The sequence below is a fragment of the Myotis yumanensis genome, unplaced genomic scaffold, assembly GCF_028538775.1.
Source record: "Myotis yumanensis isolate MYYU_CA2020_CCGP unplaced genomic scaffold, mMyoYum1.0.hap1 SCAF_3, whole genome shotgun sequence".
Classification (NCBI taxonomy): Eukaryota; Metazoa; Chordata; class Mammalia; order Chiroptera; family Vespertilionidae; genus Myotis; species Myotis yumanensis.
In genome coordinates, this window is record NW_027223754.1 from 206348254 (window position 1) to 206368925 (window position 20672).

At 49.0% G+C, this 20672-nt stretch overlaps 2 pseudogenes; one reads left to right on the top strand and one right to left on the bottom strand.

The window, feature by feature from the left end:
* Positions 1-2747: 2747 nt before the first annotated feature.
* LOC139006523 (apolipoprotein L3-like) lies at positions 2748-14012 on the bottom strand (annotated as a pseudogene).
* A 3625-nt stretch (positions 14013-17637) lies between these two features.
* On the top strand, positions 17638-19936 carry LOC139006524 (MARVEL domain-containing protein 2 pseudogene; annotated as a pseudogene).
* The last annotated feature ends 736 nt before the right edge of the window (positions 19937-20672 follow it).

Sequence of the window (20672 nt, forward strand, 5' to 3'; positions counted from 1 at the left end):
CTGAGAAACTCAGGGTCAACCACATTACCCAAACTGCACCACGGCGGGATGGCCCCGCCCTGCCTGCTGGAACAACCCCAGGTCTGACCCATCAGGTCCTTCTCAACTCAGCCCATCCTGCCTCCCTCAGGTTTCTATAAGGAAAACGGGCCACAGACAGACAGTGGGATTATGGGTAAATTTCTCCCTCCACCCCATGGGCTTGTCCCCACAACATTCCTCTCTCATCCCCCCCACACACGCCCCCAAATGTTTCCCTTAGTCACCCTTCTGTCCCAAGCAATGAGCACAGTCCCTGAGCACAGCAGATGCTCACTGCCTCCTTGCATTGCCTTGGTCCCTGCTCCTATTGAAGGCCACGCCCAGGCCGTTTCCAGACATTTGCTTTTGAAGGTCCTTCTGCCAGGAGCACCTGCTTCTCCACCTGGACAACATGCTCACCCTTCAAAGACCAACTCTGGGATCACCTCCTCTGAGAAGCCCTCCAGCATCGTCCCCTCCCAGAGGCCACTGTCCCCTGCAGGCTCTGCTCCCCTGGCCCCTGGGGAGGCCCATGGCCACCGTGTCCGAGTCTCCCCTGACCCTTTAGATCAGGCCCCTCTGAACCTGTCCCTGGAGGCAGGGTCAGTGCCTCGGAACCAAGGCGACCTGTCCGAGGAGGCCCTCCCTGGTGGCCATGGCTGTCTGTGGGAGCACAAGGTTGTGGGCGTCGGCAGAGAGAAGCCGGCGGTTTCCACTCCAGGCTCCTTGCCTGTTGACAGCAGATCTCTCTATAGGAAGCCCAGTGTCGCCGTCACACAGAAACGTCTGAAAACAGAAGGGACACAGGGCTGAGTGTGTGCCAGGCACCGTACGGGCAACTTCCCGGCCTTTCCTGTTTGATTCTCACACCGGCTCCAGGAATCACCACCTGGATTTTACAGATCAAGAAACAGGAGGGAAATGGCTCTGCCTGTAAGTGGTGCAGCTGATGGGCCTTTCAGCTTTGTGCTCTCCCCCGCGCCCCCTGGCGTGGCTGGGCGTGGACCCCAGAGGCCAACGTGGCCCCTCCATGAGGCTGCTCATCCCGGTCCAATGTCCATGGGGTCATTGAAACGCCAGAGCCACCACCCCCAGTGTTTCAGGGAGGGGCGGCAGAGTGATGATGGTACTGCATGAGGACCACACAGCAGAGCCTGACATGATCCCCCAGCAAACGCCTGGTTTCAGAGAAGAAGAAGCCAAGGTGAGGGGAGAGGCGGGCCTTGCACCAGGAAACTCAGGGGAGGAGCCAAGACTCAGAGCAAGTGTCACAGTTGGCCTCTGGTCCTTGTTTAAAAGTTATTTTTTGTCATGTTTATTCTGTAACCTGTCTTCCTCCTGGTTCCTCCCCTTTTCACAAGCCTGACTGCCGCTGGACACCCCACACCTCCTGTGAGGCGCAGAATCACACCAGACCCACAGGAGCAGAGTCCCGTTGTCCAAAGGGCCCTCTGATAAGAACGCAGAAAGGATCCCAGACGGACATCTGTGGCCTCCGTGAACATGGTCTCCTGGCGGAACACCTGGGGTGGGGGCTACAAAGCCACATGAGGTGAGATGGGAGCCTCTTGGCATGAGCTGAGATCACCCCACTTAGGGACCCAAAAGCCCCAGTGACTATTCAGTAGGGCTCAACTGGACCCCCGACATCACAAGAAAGGTCACCTGGGATAACGACAGCTCAGAGGTGGGGTCGTGGACAAATTCTTTGGTCAGACATAAGCCATCTCAGCCCACTGTGGGGAGAACCCCCACTTAGGGGAAAAGGAACGCCAAAATCACAAGGAAAGGGGTCTGGCATGTGCCACCAGCATCACCAGGTGGAGGTTGGAGGAGTCACCAGCTGGAGGCACTCAGCCAGCACCCTCACCTGGCCCGGCCCAGTCTCTCCAACAGGTGGAGGGGAGCTTGGCTCAGACACGCTGGACACAAAGAGTTTTGTGTCCAGAACAGGGACCCCATCTCCCTGTCCTCCTCCTGTTTATAGAGCAGTGGGAGTGGGCAGGGAGCATGTAACCCAGGGGGCTGGTGCCATCATCAGAGTGGCTAGCCGACGGCACCTTGGGCTGCAAAGCACAGGTCACTGCACTCCATGCCAACAGCACCTGCCAACCTCACAGGAAGTAGCCACTGTTCTCAGCCCCTCATTGCCAGGTTGCCAGCATCACCCATATTATCCTGAAGCAAGGCCCTAGCTCCCTGAACCCCACAGGCCCCCGGGAGCCCCTGCTTCATGTGTGTGGCCAGGTGAGAGGAGAGAGACACACAGGTAGCTCCCTTGTCAATGGCAAAGTCCTTGAGAATGAGGACCAGGCATTACTCATCTTCTCCTCCCCAGGGGCAGACATTCAGAAAACATTATGTGCCCCTGAAGGTTAGGTTTAGTGGATAGAGCCACGGCCTGCAGACTGGAGGGTCCCAGGTTTGATTCCAGTCAAGGGCATATGCCAGGGTTAGGGACTCCCAGTAGAGGGTGTGCAGGAGGCTGCTGATCAATGATTCTGTCTCATCATTCACATTTCTAGCTCTCTCTCCCTCTCCCTTCCTCTCTGAAATCAATAAGAATATATATTTATTTTAAAAAGGAAGCCGCCATTGGCCCCTCCCTGCTCGGGCTTTGGGGTCTCCTGTCACTGCTGACTTGGGAAGCAGCAGCTCAGTGGCACTGTCCTCGGGGTCCCTGGGCTGCAGACACACAGCTCCAGCAGGTCCTGTCCTCAAAGAGCTCACATTGACATGGCGGTGGTGACAGAGGACAGCCCAGCCTGGCAGGACAGGGACAGGAAGGGCTGCCAATGCAGAGACACTGGAGCTGAACCCTGGAGGGTTACCAGGTCGGCAGTGAGGAAGGGCGTCTGAGGCAGGCAGGATAGACAGCGTGAGGAAGTGGGGCAGGCCCACAAACTATTCCAAAGCATGAACACATGAGGCGAGCTATTGCCCAGCTTCCACATAAACATTTTAAAGTGATGGACAAAATTATCCTCTTTCCATTTTTTTTCTCACCCTTTGGTGGCTGCTGCTGCTCACCTGTCAGTGAGCCCAGTGGAAGGGTAAAAGCACGAAGATTCCTTTGTGAGACATCCCGCCAGGGAGCTGGCCCCTTTGTTCAGCCTGTCAGGTTCATCTTTCTCATTCACTTTAAGAAAAGGCAGATGTTAATGTTTTTCCTATTAAGAGATCATTTCTCTTTAGAGTGCATGGTTATTTTTTCCTTCCTTAGCCTAGTCCTGATTTATAGATAACGGCAGTTTAGTGGTGGAAAGATTGAGGATTGGGGCTCAAACGATCCTGTATTTGAATCTTAATTCTGCCACTTGCTAGCTCTGGTCTTGACCTTCAGTCTCCCTTAGCCTCAGTCCTTTCATCTCTATTGATGAGACTAATATACTACACAGGTCTGTATTACGAAATACACAGGGCTATGGTGGGGATTAATAAGAAAACATTTGCCAAAGGACCTCGTATAGTGCCAGTGCCTATTAAGCACTCACTAAGTGATATTCATTATTGTTAACAATTATTCTAGCTTATAGGAGAAGATAAAGATATACAGCTTTCACAGTGCTCTACAAATAGTACCATGTTTCCAGGGGTTTTGACTGTATCAGCCAGGATAGTCTAGGTTTAGCTGCAGTAACAAACACTCTCCACATGAGCCACAAAGGTTACCTCCTGATCACAATGCAGTCTGCTCCTGTAGTCCTCCCTCCTAGTTCGAGCACATTGGAGCAGCCAGTCTCTGGAACATTGCCGGCAGAGAAATGGGGTCCTCTATCAGCATTAGATGCTGTGGCTTAGAATTGACACATATTATTTCCACTCAAAAGTCAAGGGTCAGTGGCTGGCGTGGCTCAGTAGTTGAGCATTGACCTATGAACTAGGATGTAATGGTTTAATTCCTGGTCAGGGCACATGCCGAGGATGCTAGTTCGATCCCCAGTAGGCAGCCCACCAATTATTCTCTCTCATCATTGATGTTCATGTCTCTCACTCCCTGTCTCTTCCTCTCTGAAATTAATAAAAATATATTAAAAAACAAATAAACAACAACAAAAGAAGACAGTGGTCAGAGCTCTGGTTACACATCCCACCCAACCAGAAGGAGGACAGGAATATAATCCTACTATGTGTCTAGGAGCTGGGGGTGGGGGGAGATGGAGAGGGGGAAACAAGAAAAATATGACCAATAGACATAGTGCCTACCACAATGATTTTGAGAACCACCGCCCTGCCCAGAGGGATGGGGTAGACAATAGGAGGGGCCAGGAGGCAGAGGGGACCAGGAGGACACAGAGGGGCCTGCACGGCATGAGATCTGAGTCAGTGGGCAGGGCTGAGGCTGGAGGAGCCCTCTGCCCCTGCTCATCTGGACTCAACCCAAACTCATCCTGGCCATTGTGCTCTGGAGGCCAACAGCCAGCGCTGCCTGGAGGTGAGAGTCCCTGCTCTCAGTATGGATGGTGACGGTGAATGTGACCTGCCGCCCTGGCCTCCAGCTGATGGACTAAAGTATTTCTCTGGCTCCACCCCTCCTGCTCTGCTGGTTTCCGGGACCTACTGGACTCTTCTCACAGTTTCAGGAGCCCCAGGAAGTATGAGCTGTGCTCTCACCCAGACCCTTTCCTGCTGCAGCCATCGATAGACATCACTTCCCACCTGAGGCTTGTGGGTTTCCTGTTACTGCTGATCTCAAAAGCAGCAGCTCTGTGGCATTGTCCTCCAGGTCCGCGGACTGCAGACACATAGCTCCAGCAGCAGTGGTATCTGTGCCGATCACACCACCTCCCATCCCTGTTGAGGCTCCTGGCAGCGTCCAGTGCTCCAATGCCCAGCTTTCCGACCACAGCCCCTTTCTCACAGGAGTCCTGGCAGGGAAGCCGAGTGGCCACACTGCAGTTCCATCAGGGTCCTTTCAGAGTGGCCCTCCCTCCCAGCCACAGCTTGTGCTCTTCAGAGGGCCTATCTGACACTGGGCCCTAGTGAGGAAGCCTCTGTGTGTTTCCAGCTTCCCCTCTAAGGTCAGGGAGGTCACTGTCATGCTGACCTGAGAGGCCCGGAAAGGAACCTTCTCCTTTGTTCTGTTTACCTTGGTTGACTCACCTTGCTCATATCACTGGAGAGCCGGTGTTTCCTTGTCAGGTCCTCGCTGTGGCCCACAGGCTCAGGTCCTCTGCCCCAAATACTCTCACCCCCACTTCCCTCACCATCCTCTTCAAACCATGGTGCCCCCTCTTCAGGGAAGCCTTCCTTGACTCCTCACATTAAGCCAAGATCCTGATATAAAAGTTCTCTCCTTAATGCTGGTTTGGCAGGAAGTGATGGAGGATCCAGAAGAATCGATATCCACTGTCAAAGCATTTCCAAAGAGCAAGCACATTCTTCATGTGCCTCCTGAGAACTGGTACCTCGCCCGACAGGCTGCTCACACATCCTTGTGCTCTTCAGAGGGCCCATCAGACACTGGGCGCTAGTGAGGAAGCCTCTGTGTGTTTCCAGCTTGCCCCACTAAGGTCAGGGAGGTCACTGTCATGCTGACCTAAGAGGCCCGGAAAGGAACTTTCTCCTTTGTTCTGTTTACCTTGGTTGACTCACCTTGCTCATATCACTGGAGAGCCGGTGTTTCCTTGTCAGTGAGGGTCTGGTCCTCGCTGTGGCCCACGGAAGGCAAAGCCCATGAGTGCTCTCCGGGGGGCAGTGTCCCTCAGTCCAGCTGTGGGGAATCACTTCCCAAATCAACCCTCAGGGAGCCTTGTCTCAGCTCTGCCCTCAGGGGACCCCAGGCTCCAACAGGTCACTTCTGGCTGGTGGAGGCCTCGGGCCTTTGTGCAGAGTAATGGGAAGCCCTTGAAGAGCTGGAAGTAGGTGCTTGATCAGGTCTGTATTCCTAAGGGCTGTTCTGGCTCAGTGTGGACAAGGGGCAGGGGCAGTGCCACAAGGGCAAACACAGGAAGACCGTGTGGAAGCCCTTGCAGGAGGGAAAATGTGAGGGTAGCTGGGGAGAAATGTTTGCTGTCTCCCTGTCTCTCTCTGTCTCTCTGTTTATCGATGACCCTGTCTCACACCTGCAGACAGGCCCTTCTGATCTTAATCAGCCTCATGTCCTACAGTGGATCCTGGGCCCCAGCTGCTGGGGGAGGAAGCTGCCTGTGTTCAGCCCAGGCCACCTGTGCAGAAGCTTCCCCTGAGTGTCCCAGGGGAGCTTACGGGGCACCGAGGTCTCAGGGTCTTGACTGGACAGGAGAGTGGGAGCCCAGTGAGCGAGCAGGAGGAGCAATGGAAGATTTGCTCCCTGAGTTTCTGGACGACAGGCTCATGGGGAAGGGAAGCCAGGTGCCCAGAGTCCAGATGAGCCCACTAATCCACACCAGAAAGGCTCAGTGTACCAGTCCACCTTATTGAACCAAAGTCTACAGAACACAAGGTGGGAGGAACACAAGGATGTAAAATATCATCGTGTCCACACCACCTCCCCCACTGATGGAGAGGCTGTGTCTCAGGGCCTGATTGGTAGATCTCCTTGACCTGCTGCAGGTATCTGTTTTCACTTTTCTTTTCTTTTTAATTAACCACTGTTCCAACAGCATTTGCAGATTCATTGTACTTTCATTGGTCTCTCAGAGCATCCTGGCCCCAAAGAGCACCAGCAACTGTCAAATGTTCTACCCATTCCGCTGTCAGCACCACTAACATCACAGCCATCATCATCATCAGCAGCAGCAGCAGCAGCAGCATAATCAGGAAGTCACTGCCTATAGGGGATAACATTGTAATAACTATGAATGATGCCATATGTCTGCTAGACTTAGCAGGTGATCACTTTCTAATCACTATATTGTACACCTAAAACTAATATAATATTGGATGTTAGCTGTAATTGAAAAATTAAAAAATTAAAAAATTAAAAAAAATTTCATGTCACTCCTGAGGGGTCGTGGTGGGGGTGGCCTGGGAGTGGTCAATGAGGGGAAAAGAAGACTTATGTAATACTTTAAACAATAAAGAATTTAAATTTAAATAAAAAAGAACATACAAATACCCTGGCTATAATGCAGTTCTTTAAGAACATACTTTATTATGAACTAGAGGCCCCATGCATTAAATTCATGCACGGGGCGAGGTGGGGGGTGGTGTTTTCCCCTCAGCGCAGCCTGCACCCTCTCCAATCTGGAACCCCTCAGGGGATGCCCGACTGCTGGTTTAGGCCCGATCCCTATATGAGACTGGGCCTAAATAGGCAGTCAGACATCCCTCTCACAATCCAGGACTGCTGGCTCCCAACCTCTCACCTGCCTGCCTGCCTGATTGCCCCTAACCCCTCCCCTGCCAGCCTGATCAATGCCTAACTGCTCTCCTGCAGGCACAATTGGCCCCAACTGCCCTCCCCTGCTGGCCTTGTCACCCCTAACTGCCCTTTCCTCCTGGCTTGGTCACCTCCAACTGCCCTCCCCTGCTGACCTGGTCACCCACAATTGCCCTCCCCTGCCAGCCATCTTGTGGCAGCCATCTTGTGACCACATGGGGGTGGCCATCTTGTGCGAGGGCATGACAGTCAATTTGCATATTACCTCTTTATTATATAGGATATGTATTTGAGCAGCTCCATTCATAACTCTAAAAGCAATAATTGTACCTATTTCAACACAAATCTGAGGTTGTAAGGTCCGTGAAAGTTTTTTATCTTTGTTTCCTGATGTAGCCCCAACACCAAACATTTAATAGTATGTTTCTAGACTTATGCCTTGAGCTCCCTAATTGAAAATTTGTTCTATCATTTTTACTGCATTGACAATGTAAGGTTTTGGTAGGGACTGAAAGAGAAAATAAGAGGAAGAATGAATTACCATATATTAATTGGTTATTATTTCTAATAGCGAGGACTTCAATGCCTTTAGCTTGTGCCTATGCAGATATAGAAAATGAATAATAAACAATTCATTATCTTTTAGATTTATTTTCTTAATGAAGTTGAATAACTAACTACTGTCTGTCTAATAACATCTGAATTTCTATGTAAAACATAAGAAAATTTCTGTAATCTCTTCTTTTGCTTGGGTAGATGTGACCATACTTGGATCTCTTGAATAATTGCTTGGACCACTCCTAAGCCACCCATAGTGTTTCAAGGTCAATGTACACGATCTATTCATATAGGTATGTTGCTCTGTTGATTGTGTACTAATCAGGAAATTGTTAAAACACCTGTGATTATACTTTTAGCTATTTGGTTATACAATCATTACTATTTTTCATTAAACTATATATAGTAATTTAGAGAAAAAAAAAGTCACTGCCTACCTAAGATGAACTGCTGGAAGACAAAGGTGAGCTGGAATTGTAAAGCAGCCCTGACCGGTTTGGCTCAGTGGATAGAGCGTCGGCCTGCGGACTGAAGGGTCCCAGGTTTGATTCCGATAAAGGCCATGTACCTTGGTTTTGAGCACATCCCCAGTTGGGGGTGTGCAGGAGGCAGCTGATCGATCTTTCTCTCTCATCGATATTTCTAACTCTCTATCCCTCCCCCTTCCTCTCTGTAAAAAATCAATAAAATATATTTTTTTAAAAAAAACAAAAACAAAAAGAGAAAAAAACAAAACAAAGGTGAGCTGTAATTGGAAAGCAGGGCTAGAGACCTGGACCAGGGAGAGACGGGGTTCCTGCTGGGACATTGAACCCTGGACAGGGCCAATCCAGGAGCCACTGTAATTCCCATATCCCCTCTTTTGCCTACTTCCATAGTCAACTTTTTAGTAGTTCTGGCCTTCTCGGTGCTTATTCCTCTACTTCTCTGTCTTTATAATGACCCCAATGTCTTTTTTTAGTCAAAATAAAGACTCCCCCCCCCCCCCCCCACTCTCTTGTCCTCTCTCTTCCCTGATTCCAAGTCCAGGTTCCTTCCTTCTCTTTGACCCAACTGCCATCTGCAGGAACCCCTCCTTTGCTGTGCTCAGCCACAGAAACATCAAACTCCTTGAAATGCAGTTCCATCCATTTTATCTCTCCAGCTTTTCCCCTTTAACAAGACAAGTCCATGCCTTTGTCTCCCACACACCCTCTCCCTGCATTGTTTGGGGATCACAGAGTCAGGTCCTATTGTAGACTTACATGAATGCGGGTGAGTTCTTCCAACCTCCTCTCCAGCTCCTGGGCCTGCTGCCTCAACTCTTCAGCCAACTGAGCCTTTGAGCCCTCATGTAAGTGCATTGACTCTTTCACTAGGTGGATCACATCCACGAAAAAAAACCTGCAGTGGCTATACGAAACATCCTGGCTCCTTTGCTCATGGCCAGAGCAGTGTCTCCAAAAGCTTTCTGTAGCTGTTTGTCTCTTTTGGCTGAGACTGCCCCCGTGCGCAAGAAGCCGGTGGCCTTGACTGCTAAGCGAGGATTGGATTTGGCCAGATTGGAGGCACCGGCATTCTACAATATCTTCCAGGGATTGGAAGCACTTTGGTGCTAAGGAAGCAATTTTGGGTGTGCTGCGACTTAGAACCTCCCCGACCACCTTCTCTGTGTCACTGCCAATTGCCAATAGGTGGCTGGCTTTGGCTTTTGTTGACTTGTTTTTTGAGTATTCCACGATCTCGGTGGTCACACCGGTCACAGCAGCTGCTGCCCCCAGTCCCACCCCAGTTGCAGAAAGCCCCTGACTAACCCCTTCTGACACAGGTGCCAGACATAGGCCAGCGATGGTCAGGATGCCAGACACAGCGCCGGTGGAAGAGGCCGCCAATTTGGAGATGGTGCAGTCCCTGTGCACCTTGTCAACCTCATCTGCAAGTGCGTAGAGCTTTCAAATGCATTCCTCAAGGTCCTGTTTCACCTGAGGAAACTCCTTCATAAAGCTCTCCCCATGCAGCTGGTCTGCTGAGGGCATGTCTTTGTCCTCCACGGCCAAAAGGGAGGTGTATGAATTGCTAAGGCTGAGACCCTGATTGGATGAGCTGGTGCAGAAAGCCCTGTCCTCTATGGTGGGAACCTGTCTGTCTACCCAGAATTCCTCAGCTACTCCACATTGGCAGTCACCATTCTGACTGGAAGCGGTCACTAAGCCACAGTGCCTTCCCTCTGGTCAGGGTTACTCCATGGAGAAGAGAAGAGGGTCCCACATGGAGGTCAGGAGCCCTCCAGCTGGCAGACAGGGTTGGAGGACATAATCACCCAGAGCCCTTTTCCCCCAGCAGAGAGGGGATCAAATCAGGGAAGGAAGAAATGTGACCCCCAATACCCCTCCACATGGCCCTCCACTAGACCCCTGGCCTCCTCAGTCTTCTGCCCAGAATCCTCAGCTGCCTCACTGTAGTCCCAGCCCCACTGCCGAGCCTTCCTTCCAGTCCTCCAACCTGGACCCACACTTGCTCCACCCAGACCCCGGGATCTGCCCCTGCGCCAAGCCGCTCTGGGCCTCTGAACAGGATAACTGCACTTGCTCCCTAGGCCTTGACCCTGCAGTTCACCCCAAGGCCTTCACCATAGTCCTATCAGATGGACTTGCTATTCCATTGAAGAGGGAGATGACATAAGCCCAGAGCTCCAGAGCCGGGCAGAGATGCACTCAGGATTCAACCCAACACGGTCCAGCTTCACTCCAGCTCTCCGTCTTCCAGGCCAGCAGGACCCTGCAGAGTCTGTACAATCCATTTCTTAGGGAGAGCAGGCTCTCTAGCAAAAATCCCCAGGGACACAAACTGTGCCAGGAATTTTCTGGCTTGTCCCAAAGGAAGTCCTGCATGGCTCTCACATCAAGCAAGAAGACGCTTGGGCCCTATTTATTCCCAATACCTTTTTAATTGTTCGTATGAACTGTCCACCTACTATGTGTCAGTCATTAAGCTAAACCATTTACACACATGATCTATTCTCCTCACAATGAAATAGAACAGATGAATAAGACAGAGAGTGTTTAAGTAACAGGCCCAAAGTCATGTAACCTTCACTCTGCAGGCCTCATCTCTTCTCAATCTGAGGCCTTTGTCTGCCAACGAATGATATGAAGGAAATGTTCCTCATGGACTGTTGAGAAGGAACTTCTTCAATCCCAAGCACAGGACCCTGCCTGGAGGAGTGTGCCTGCCAGAGGAATCTAGATGCAGGGGAGATGGGGATGACAACACAGGCATCCCCTGGAGGTTACCTGGGCAACTTGGCTGCAGCCACAAATCTCTCCCAGGATTCATCACTCAGCAGGCGTTGAAGTTTCTCTTTGTTTCCTGGGTCATTTAAATACTCAACAACATCAACAAAGTCTTTGCCCTCTACATGGAAAGAAAAATGGATAAGGTTGGAAGAAATCGAGGTAGAATGGAAATGGAATTGAGTATAAACCAGATGGTTAAATGTTCATCTTCCTCAGTGGCTGTCACCTGGGGAAATTTTTTTTCTTAACCTGGGGTAATTTGGTGATTTACCTAGTGTTATGGATTGAACTGTGACCCCCAAAATTTATATGTTGAAGCCCTGACTGCCCATGTGACTGTATTTTGTAATGAAGGTTAAAGGAGGTCATATGTGTGGGACCCTATTCCAATATGACTGCTGTCCTTATGGGTGAGGGAGAGACACCAGATCTCTCCCTCCCCCACTTCTTTCTCTCTCTCTCTCTAAAAATTAACATATACATATTTTAAGTAACAAAAAGATCTATAAAACAACTGTGTGACTTGTCCTGCCACTTTGGCACACTGGTGAGAGTGTCGGCCTGAGGACCAAAGGATTGTGGGTTCAATTCCAGTCAAGGGCAACATATATAGATTGCAGGTTCCTCTAGGGCAGCGGTTCTTAACCTGTGGGTAGCGACCCCTTTGGGGGTCAAACGAACCTTTCACAGGGGTCACCTAAGACCATTGGAAAACACATATATAATTACATATTGTTTTTGTGATTAATCACTATGCTTTAAATATGTTCAATTTGTAACAATGAAATTGGGGGTCACCACAACATGAGGAACTGTATTAAAGGGTCGCGGCACTAGGAAGATTGAAAACCACTGCTCTAAGGCCTGAGCCCTAATTAGACAACCAATCAATGTGTTTGTCTCTCATCAATATTTCTGTCTCTTTCTCTCTCACTTCCACTTTCTCTAAAAATCAATGAAAAAATATCCTCGGGTGAGGATTAAAAAAATTTGTGACTCTCAGGGATCTGGAGACTCTGGAAATGCAGATAAGGGACTGGGGACTGGTGTATGTTTTGTGGGCACAGAGACAGGATGTAAATGTGTTTCTGCCATATACACACAAGGGACATTATTCTTATTTCACAGAACAAGAAAGTGAAACTAGGACAAGTGAAGGCCCAAGCCAAGCAGCAGAAAGCTCACAGGTGGCATCCAAGGTCACCCATCAGACAGTTCCTTACATGAGGTCAAAGCCTCCTTATGTTTTGAAAATTCATGTGATTTCTGCATTCTGCCCTAGAGTTTAGCTACGGGATTTTTTAAAATTTGAAAGTAATATTTCAGTCCACACACCACTGATGAGTAAAACTACCAGGCAAAGAGGATTCTTCCTGCTTCTCACAGGTGCTCCAAGGTGGGCAATGGAGGGGCGTCTTCAGGTGGGTGGGGGTTGGAGCCTCAGCTTTAATTCTGGGATCAATCAGTATTTGCTTGCCTTCCAGGCTGGTCTCCGGGGCTAGAGCTCCCGTGGGCACCTCTGACCCCACCTTGCCCACTTCTTAAACAAGAGGTCATCTTGTTTATCCTCAGGAATCCACCAGTTCCAGCCTCCCTCAGGGACCTGAGAGACTGCTCAGGAGCGGCAGACTACTGATTGGTCCTCTCTTCCCTTATGCTGCAACAGGAACAAGTTTTATCCTCCCCTGGGGGGTGATTTGGTTACCTAGAAAATGCAGTGTTGATTTTGGTGGGGACAGGGTTGTTATTTCCTTTTCTTGCTTCACCCACTGAGGGAACAAGGAAACCAGGACTTAGATGGAGGGAACCCAGAGCATTAAATGGGTGTATTTCTTGAATGTGGTGGGTGTGGGTGTGGGGAATAACAAAGCATGCCTCCGCAGGGTGTGCCTGAGATAATCACACCTGGTACACAGGTGTTTATAATTCCTAGCACAGGTCAGGGACCCAGCACAGCTGTGGGTGATGGCAGTATTCGGAGGGGAAAGTTTCCACCAGGAACTAGCAGGTTCCAGGTACGGGGGACAAGAAATTCCCACCTCCCATGGGCTGTTCTGGCCTCGTTGGAGACATTGCATGTTACAGAGGACGGGAGGCAGTGAGTAGCCTGAGGAGAGAGCCAGGAAGGAGGCCCTCCCACAGACTCCTGGTTGAGGGCTCAGGGACACTCATCAATCCCCTTGGAGGTTCTTGATTTCTGTGCAGCTTAACCCAGTGTAGAGGTGCCTCCCTCAATTCTAGATCATAAGCAGGAACCAGCTAGAGAGGAGGAAGCTTACTACCTGGGCAGATCCCATCAGCTTCTGAAGTCATGGTGTCAACAGTGGGATTTCAGAGTTTTCCCTTCAGCTCACCAGTCTGTGTCCAGCTGGAAGGAGGTGTTGCTTCACCCTTGGGGAAGAGAAAACAAATTGTGGGGTTCGAGGTGAGCCAGCTGAGCAACAGGGAGCAGTGAGAGGTTCTGTCTCTGGAGTTTCTTTCAGGGAAGACCTCAAGTGCCAAGATGGACTCAATCTACTATGTTTCCCTGTCTGATGGGCTCTGCCAGCTGCTAGTTAGAGAAGGTACTCACCTCACTCCAGCCCATTCCAAGCCAAGTGACAGTCCCCTTATCCTGTGGGGGCAAAAGGAGAAAGCCATCAGACAAGGAACACACAGCTGAGGAGTCTTAAAACCAAAGAAACAATAAAACCAGACACAGAAGAAAAGATGGAAGGAATGTTTTGGAAATTATTTGAGGTTGGGGACATTTGTGTTGACTAATCACTCAGCTAATATTGATGGTGTGTCTACCACAGGCTCCTTACGAGTTCCCTCACCAAATACTCTCACACATTCCACGTGGTGGGCGCCATGGTGGCTCCCATTGGAACGTGGGGGAAACCATCACAAAGTCTAGGTTTTCACCTAAACTCGTGTTAGCCCAAGTCTCACAGTAGTGCTAGAGCTAGGACTCCAACCCTAGTCTTCCTAATCCCAATCCCGTGTTTGTGAGGACTACGCTCTACTCTCTTTAATATACAAAAACATTTATTCATGTGTCTGTGTTACTTGTAAATGACTCTTCACATTCTCAAACGATGTCTTGCTCCCTATGCCAAGTCTCTGTGTTGATCAATTCCTGGGGCTATAGCTTCCCAAGCCTGCACCCTTCTTGCTTCTGCAAGACCCTCATGCCCGAAGGCCCTGGGGTCCTGCAGTTCTGGCCCCATCCCTGCAGCCCTGCTGTGGGCTGCCCAGCCCTCCTGATGCTGCCCATGGTCCTCTCTTCTGCCCACACACACACACATCTTAAAAAACATAACATTAACCACCTTAATCATTTTTTTAACATTTTTTATTTCTTGTCCTTTTTTTTAAAAAAAAGTAATTTATTGATTTTCTACAGAGAGGAGGGAGAGGGATAGAGAATTAGAAACATCAATGAGAGAGAAACATTGATCAGCTGCCTCCTGCATACATCCTACTGGGGATGTGCCCGCAACCAAGGTACATGCCGTTGACCAGAATCAAACCTGGGACCTTTCAGTCCAGAGGCCGACATTCTATCCACTGAGCCAAACCGGTTAGGGCCACCTTAACCATATTTAAGGGTACAGTTCAATAGTGTTAAATTATATTTACCCTGTTGTGCAACCAGTCTCCAGAACTCTCTTCATCCTATAAAACAGAAACTCAATACCTACTAAACAATAACTCCCCATCCCCCGACCTCCCAGGCCCTGCAAACTGCCATTCTACTTCCCATCTCTACGGATTTGAGTGCTTCATTTAAGTGGAATCACACAATGTTTATCTTCCAGAGACAGCTTTATTTCACTTAGCACAGTGTCCTCAAGGGTCATGCCTGTTGGAATATGGGCGAAAATGCCCTTCCTTTTTAAGGCTGTAATTTTTTTTAAAGGATTTTAGGGAAAATTTATTTGAGCCAAACTGCGTGAGATCTAAAATGCTCTGGAGGCCGAAACCGGTTTGGCTCAGTGGATAGAGCGTCGGCCTGCGGACTGAGGGGTCCCGGGTTCGATTCCGGTCAAGGGCACGTACCTGGGTTGCGGGCACATCCCCGGTGGGAGATGTGCAGGAGGCAGCTGATCGATGTTTCTAGCTCTCTATCTCTCTCCCTTCCTCTCTGTAAAAAATCAATAAAATATATAAAAAAAAAAAATAAATAAAATGCTCTGGAGAATAACAGTCACTCAGCTTCTTCTCTGCATTTGAAATGAAGGAGGGGATGTAAGGAAGGTTACATGAAGTTGGGAGAAAGCAGGTGGGGATTGGATTACAGGACAGTCAACAAGAGTGTGGTCTCTTCTTTACAAAAAAAACAATAAAGATGTTTTTATTGACTTTACAGAGAGGAAGGGAATGGAAGAGAGAGATAGAAACATTGATGAGAGAGAAGCATCCAATGGATGCCCCCTACATGCCTTTTGCTGGGTTTCGTGCCCATAACCAGAGCATGTGCCCTGACTAGGAATTGAACTGGTGACCTTTTCATTCATGAGCCCACAGTCAATCACTGAGCCACACCGGCCAGGCCAGATTGTGCTCTCTTGAGAGTAGTTATTTCAAAGGTGAGTTCACATAGATGCATAGAAACAATGGGCAGGGCTTGCTTAAGGAAAACAAACCTTTTACTAAAAAGTATATGCCTGGGATGTGACCCCCGCCATGACCTGCCCAGGTAGGAATTTATGATCGCATCACCCTGTGGGTTACTTTACATAGAACCATTTTTCATCCATGGTCCCCTTTTTGATGACAAGTCAATTTGAAGGATGCGTGGATGGCCAACCTTTTGGTTGGATAGTGTGGTCTCACAGCGCTATGGGGGCTCTTTCCTAGGAAGTGTCAGTGTCCACCTTGTCTTGGTGACCATTGGGATCGGGCAATACTGTAATCCTGGGCTTTGTGTTGAGGCCAAATTTTCCCAGAATGGGACGGGCAGGCAAAGGGAAGGCAGTCAGGTCTTATGGCCGTCATTGTGAAAACACACTCTGGCCCTGGCTGGGTAGCTCAGTTGGTTAAAGCATTGATCCAGTATGCCAAGTTTGTGGGTTCCATAATACAATGCACATATGAATGGCACATGCAAGAGTCAATCAATAAATGCATAAATACGTGGAACAATCGATGTTTCTCTCTGTTGATCGCAAATCAATAATAATGAAAACACTCTGGATCATTTCAGTTCTATGAACTATCATGATGGAAACAGACCTTTCGTGGAGAGGATTCTCTCAGTTCTGTCTGGACTATCTTGCCTTGGAGCCCAGGAAAGAAAGGAAATGCTGATTGTCTGTAGGCATTATTTTAAGAAGCAAAACAGTATTTATCAACTACCCCTCCTGAGACCTGCCTGACACAGAGAGCCAAGGGACTTGTCGGTATACTCATAACTGATACTAAGGTGTCTCACCTGTGTATCTTTGCTCTGCCCAGGATGCTCTAAGACTTTACAAATAACGACTCACATTCTTCCAATAACCATTGATCTGTGTACCATTTGTATCTGTAAACATAGGTCCAGGTCTATTGCTTCTCCGGACCCCGGGTGCCCTCTATGCTCCTGGCACTGATGGCTCAAGCCTTGGTGTGTCCCATGGCAGGGACACAGAACAATCAGCCACTCAACCACACAGCAAACCCTTTTTCAATCTCAACTGAGTCACTCCATTTGGTTTTCTTGTTGATCTTGATGAAAAAACTATGACTCAGATTCCACAAAATTTCCCCACTGACTTCATGTACTTCTGGCAGTTCTATCAGCTTTCTGAGAGTTCCACTTATTTCGTCCTGTCTCCTTCCTGGAGCCATCATATTTTTATCTGAGGAGAAAGGAAGAGAGGAATGTGGACAACTGATTCTGATGCCTGGCCGTGAGCAGGACATCCCAAAGCCGCCCTCCCCCAGGTGGGGTGTCCAGGTCTGGGCCTCAGGCCCAGCTCTGTCCAGCTCCACCCACTCCTGCTCAATAACTAATGCCAGGCACTTTGCTTCCTGCACCAGAGGCTCCTTGAAGGCTGTAGGTACCATTAAATATGCCCTGTATTAGGAAGAAGACACAGATGCAGACGAAGAAGAGGAGGAAGAAGAAACAAAAAGCTTCCACAGCCCTGCCCCTGTGGTGCAGACCTGGGCCTGAGGGGTGGAGGGTTTGACTCTCGGTCCAGGGCACGGACCTGGGTTGCAGGGTACATCCCCGAACCAGGTCAGGGCACATGTGAGAGAGAACCATTGATACATCTCTCACACATCAATGGTTGTCTCACTCTCTCTCTTTCTCCCTCCCTCCCTTCCACTCTCTCTAAAAATCAATGGAGGCAGGCAGTCGGGCGGGGCCGGCGCCTCCCAGCAGGTTTGCAGATGGAGTGGGGGGTCCTGGACCCCTCAGAGCTTCCTTGGCCCACATCTCTGGACTCCCGGCCCCGCCTGAACCTGAGGCCGAGCCCAGATGCAGGCGCGGTATAGAAATCCCAAATGTCTTCAAAGGATGGGAGATCCAGGAATCGAGACAGGCACTGCAATGACCTCCCCAGGGACTTGGCCCATGAAGATGGCACCATAAGAACCCTCCAGACTCTCCCTGACAGTGAGCTGGCTGTGAGCGCTGATCCTTTGCCACCACCCCCTCTCCCATTACAGCCACCTTTTGGCCCTGACTTCTACTCAAGTGACACAGAGGAACCGGCCATAGCACCAGACCTCAAACCCGTAAGGCGCTTCATCCCTGAGTCCTGGAAGTACTTCTTCAGAGGGAAGAAAAGGGACCCAGAATGGGATAAGCCGGCGTCAGACATCAGATACATCTCAGACTGAGTGGAGTGTTCGCCTCCATCCTCTCCAGGGAGACCAAACCACCACTCACCCCCCAACTCCGACAAAGATCACTACGGAGGGTCGGAAGGAACCTTTAATTCCCGGAAAGAGACTGAAGCGATGCTTTCCCAGGATCCCTATGGGTCTCTGGGCCGACACACACAAACGACTCTAACATAGAGTGAGAAGGTGGAGGCCTACTACCTGAGGTACTCCTACATGAAGTCCTGGCCTGGCCTGCTGAGAATCCTTGGGGTGGTGGAGCTGCTGCTGGGGGCGGGCGTCTTCGCCTGTGTCACAGCTTATGTTCACAAGGACAGTGAGTGGTACAACATGTTTGGCTATTCCCTGCCCACGGCCATGGGAGGCTTTGGTGGCCTGGGCAGTGCATATGGGGGCTACTACTACAGTGGCCCCAAAACTCCTTTTATACTCGTGGTTGCTGGATTAGCTTGGGTCACCACCATTATTATTCTGGTTCTTGGCATGTCCATGTATTATCAGACCATTCTTTTGGACTCTAACTGGTGGCCCCTGACTGAGTCTGGAATTAACATTGCCTTGTTTATTTTGTATATGGCTGCAGCCATAGTCTATGTGAATGATATCAACTAAGGTGGACTCTGCTACTATCCAGTATTTAATACACTAATGAATGCAATGTTCTGTCGGGTAGAAGGAGGACAGACAGCAGCGATGGTCTTCCCGTTTGTCACCATGATTGTTTATTCCATCAGTGCTTTGGTTTGCCTAAAGTTATGGAGGCATGAGGCAGCTCGGAGACATAGAGAATACATGGAACAACAGGAGATAAGTGAGCCATCATTTCCATCGAAAAGAAAAATGTGAAATGGCCATCGGCGGTGACAGACAGAGAGACCAAGAAGTTCATTTCAAAGAATTGAGACCAGCAAGTATGAAACCTGAAATACTGAGTGGACATGTCCCCTCAGGCCACATTCCCAAACCTATCATGTTGCCTGACTATGTGGCAAAATACCCTGTGATTCGGACAGATGATGAACGGGAGCGCTCTAAGGCTGTATTACAAGACCAGTTTTCAGAGTACAAGGAGCTCTCTGCAGAAGTGCAGGCCGTCTTGAGGAAGTACGATGAGCTGGACGCAGTGATGAGCAGACTGCCACATCATTCGGGAAACCAACAGGAACATGAGAGAATTTCAAGAATCCATGAAGAATTTAAGAAAAAAAAGAAGGACCCCACGTTTCTGGGGAAAAAAAAGAGTGCTGTGATTATCTAAAGAATAAACTTTCTCACATAAAGCAAAGAATTCAAGAATATGATAAAGTAATGAATTGGGTTGTACAAGGTTATTCTTTTTTAAAAAATATGTATATTTTATTGATTTTTCACAGAGAGGAAGGGAGAGAGATAGAGAGCTAGAAACATCAGTGAGAGAGAACTATCGATCAGCTGCCTCCTGCACACCCCCCACTGGGGATGTGCCCGCAACCCAGGTACATGCCTTTGACCGGAATCGAACCCGGGACCCCCCTGTTCGCAGGCCGATGCTCTATCCACTGAGCCAAACCGGTTTCGGCCAAGGTTATTCTTAAACCTTATCTGAAACCACTTTTTAAATATCAAGCTTAATATTTATTTACTGTCTTTTTTTATGTTAGTCTCTGTGATATTCAAGAAGTAAGTGCTTCCTGAATCAGCTTTCGGTTGGTTTAGCCAGTCTGCAATGTTAGAACAGTGTGATTTCACATCAGACATTTCAGAAAAACCTCAGCTTTACGAAGAATGGAAGACATACTGAATTCATCTGTGTATAGTTTATGTTTATCTTTGTGGAAATTGAAAGTGATTTAGCGCTCATATCCTGGGGTGTGAGACAAGACGAGTATCAGTTCTGGTGCTGAGGAAGTCTTGATTCTGGTGCTGTAGAGGATCAACTTTTCCTTTTTCACTCAGGCCGGCTCCTAAGATTTTCTAGGACAAATTTCTCATCCTAGACAAATGTGTCATTTGTTCCCTGAAGAGGGTGAGAAGCCATCAACATTTTCAAGCTTGATGATCTTGGGCAAGTTGTGTGATCTCTGGATGCCTATTTCCTCACCTGTAAAACCGGCCTAAAATAGTACCCACCTCATAGGGTTGTTATGAGGATTAAATGCGTAGCACAGCCTGGCACATTCTAAGCACTGCACTAGTGTGAAATCTATAGAAATGCTTGTGAAATGAATAAACTATCTAGGATAAGTCTCTGGAAAGGTCCATAATGAGCAAGCCCTGCCAGCTAACCACTAGGCCATGTGTCTCCTGACCTTCCCTGTTGTGTTGTTAATAACTCTAACCACTCATAGCCTTAAGTAGATGCTTTCATTGTGGTTCTGTGCCCAGTGGGGTCCAACACAGCCTTCCCATCTTTAATCAGTCTCCCTGTGCACACATTTCCACAGCCCAGATGTTTCTGTGCTCACCCCATCTCATGGGACCATGTGGGTGTTGTTTGGACATTTTCTCTGCTGTTTGGACGTTTATCCTCGGGCCCCATGACGTTACATTTACTTAGAATCCCCCTTTCACTTATTGGGATGCTTCATCTTCCCAAGAACTATCTTGGCTTTGGGGCTTTATTAATGAGAAATTTTTTATTTTTATTAGTATGAACAATGAACTGCCTTAAAACAGTTTTTGAAAATCCTTCTCATTGGATCCTGTTCAGCAGC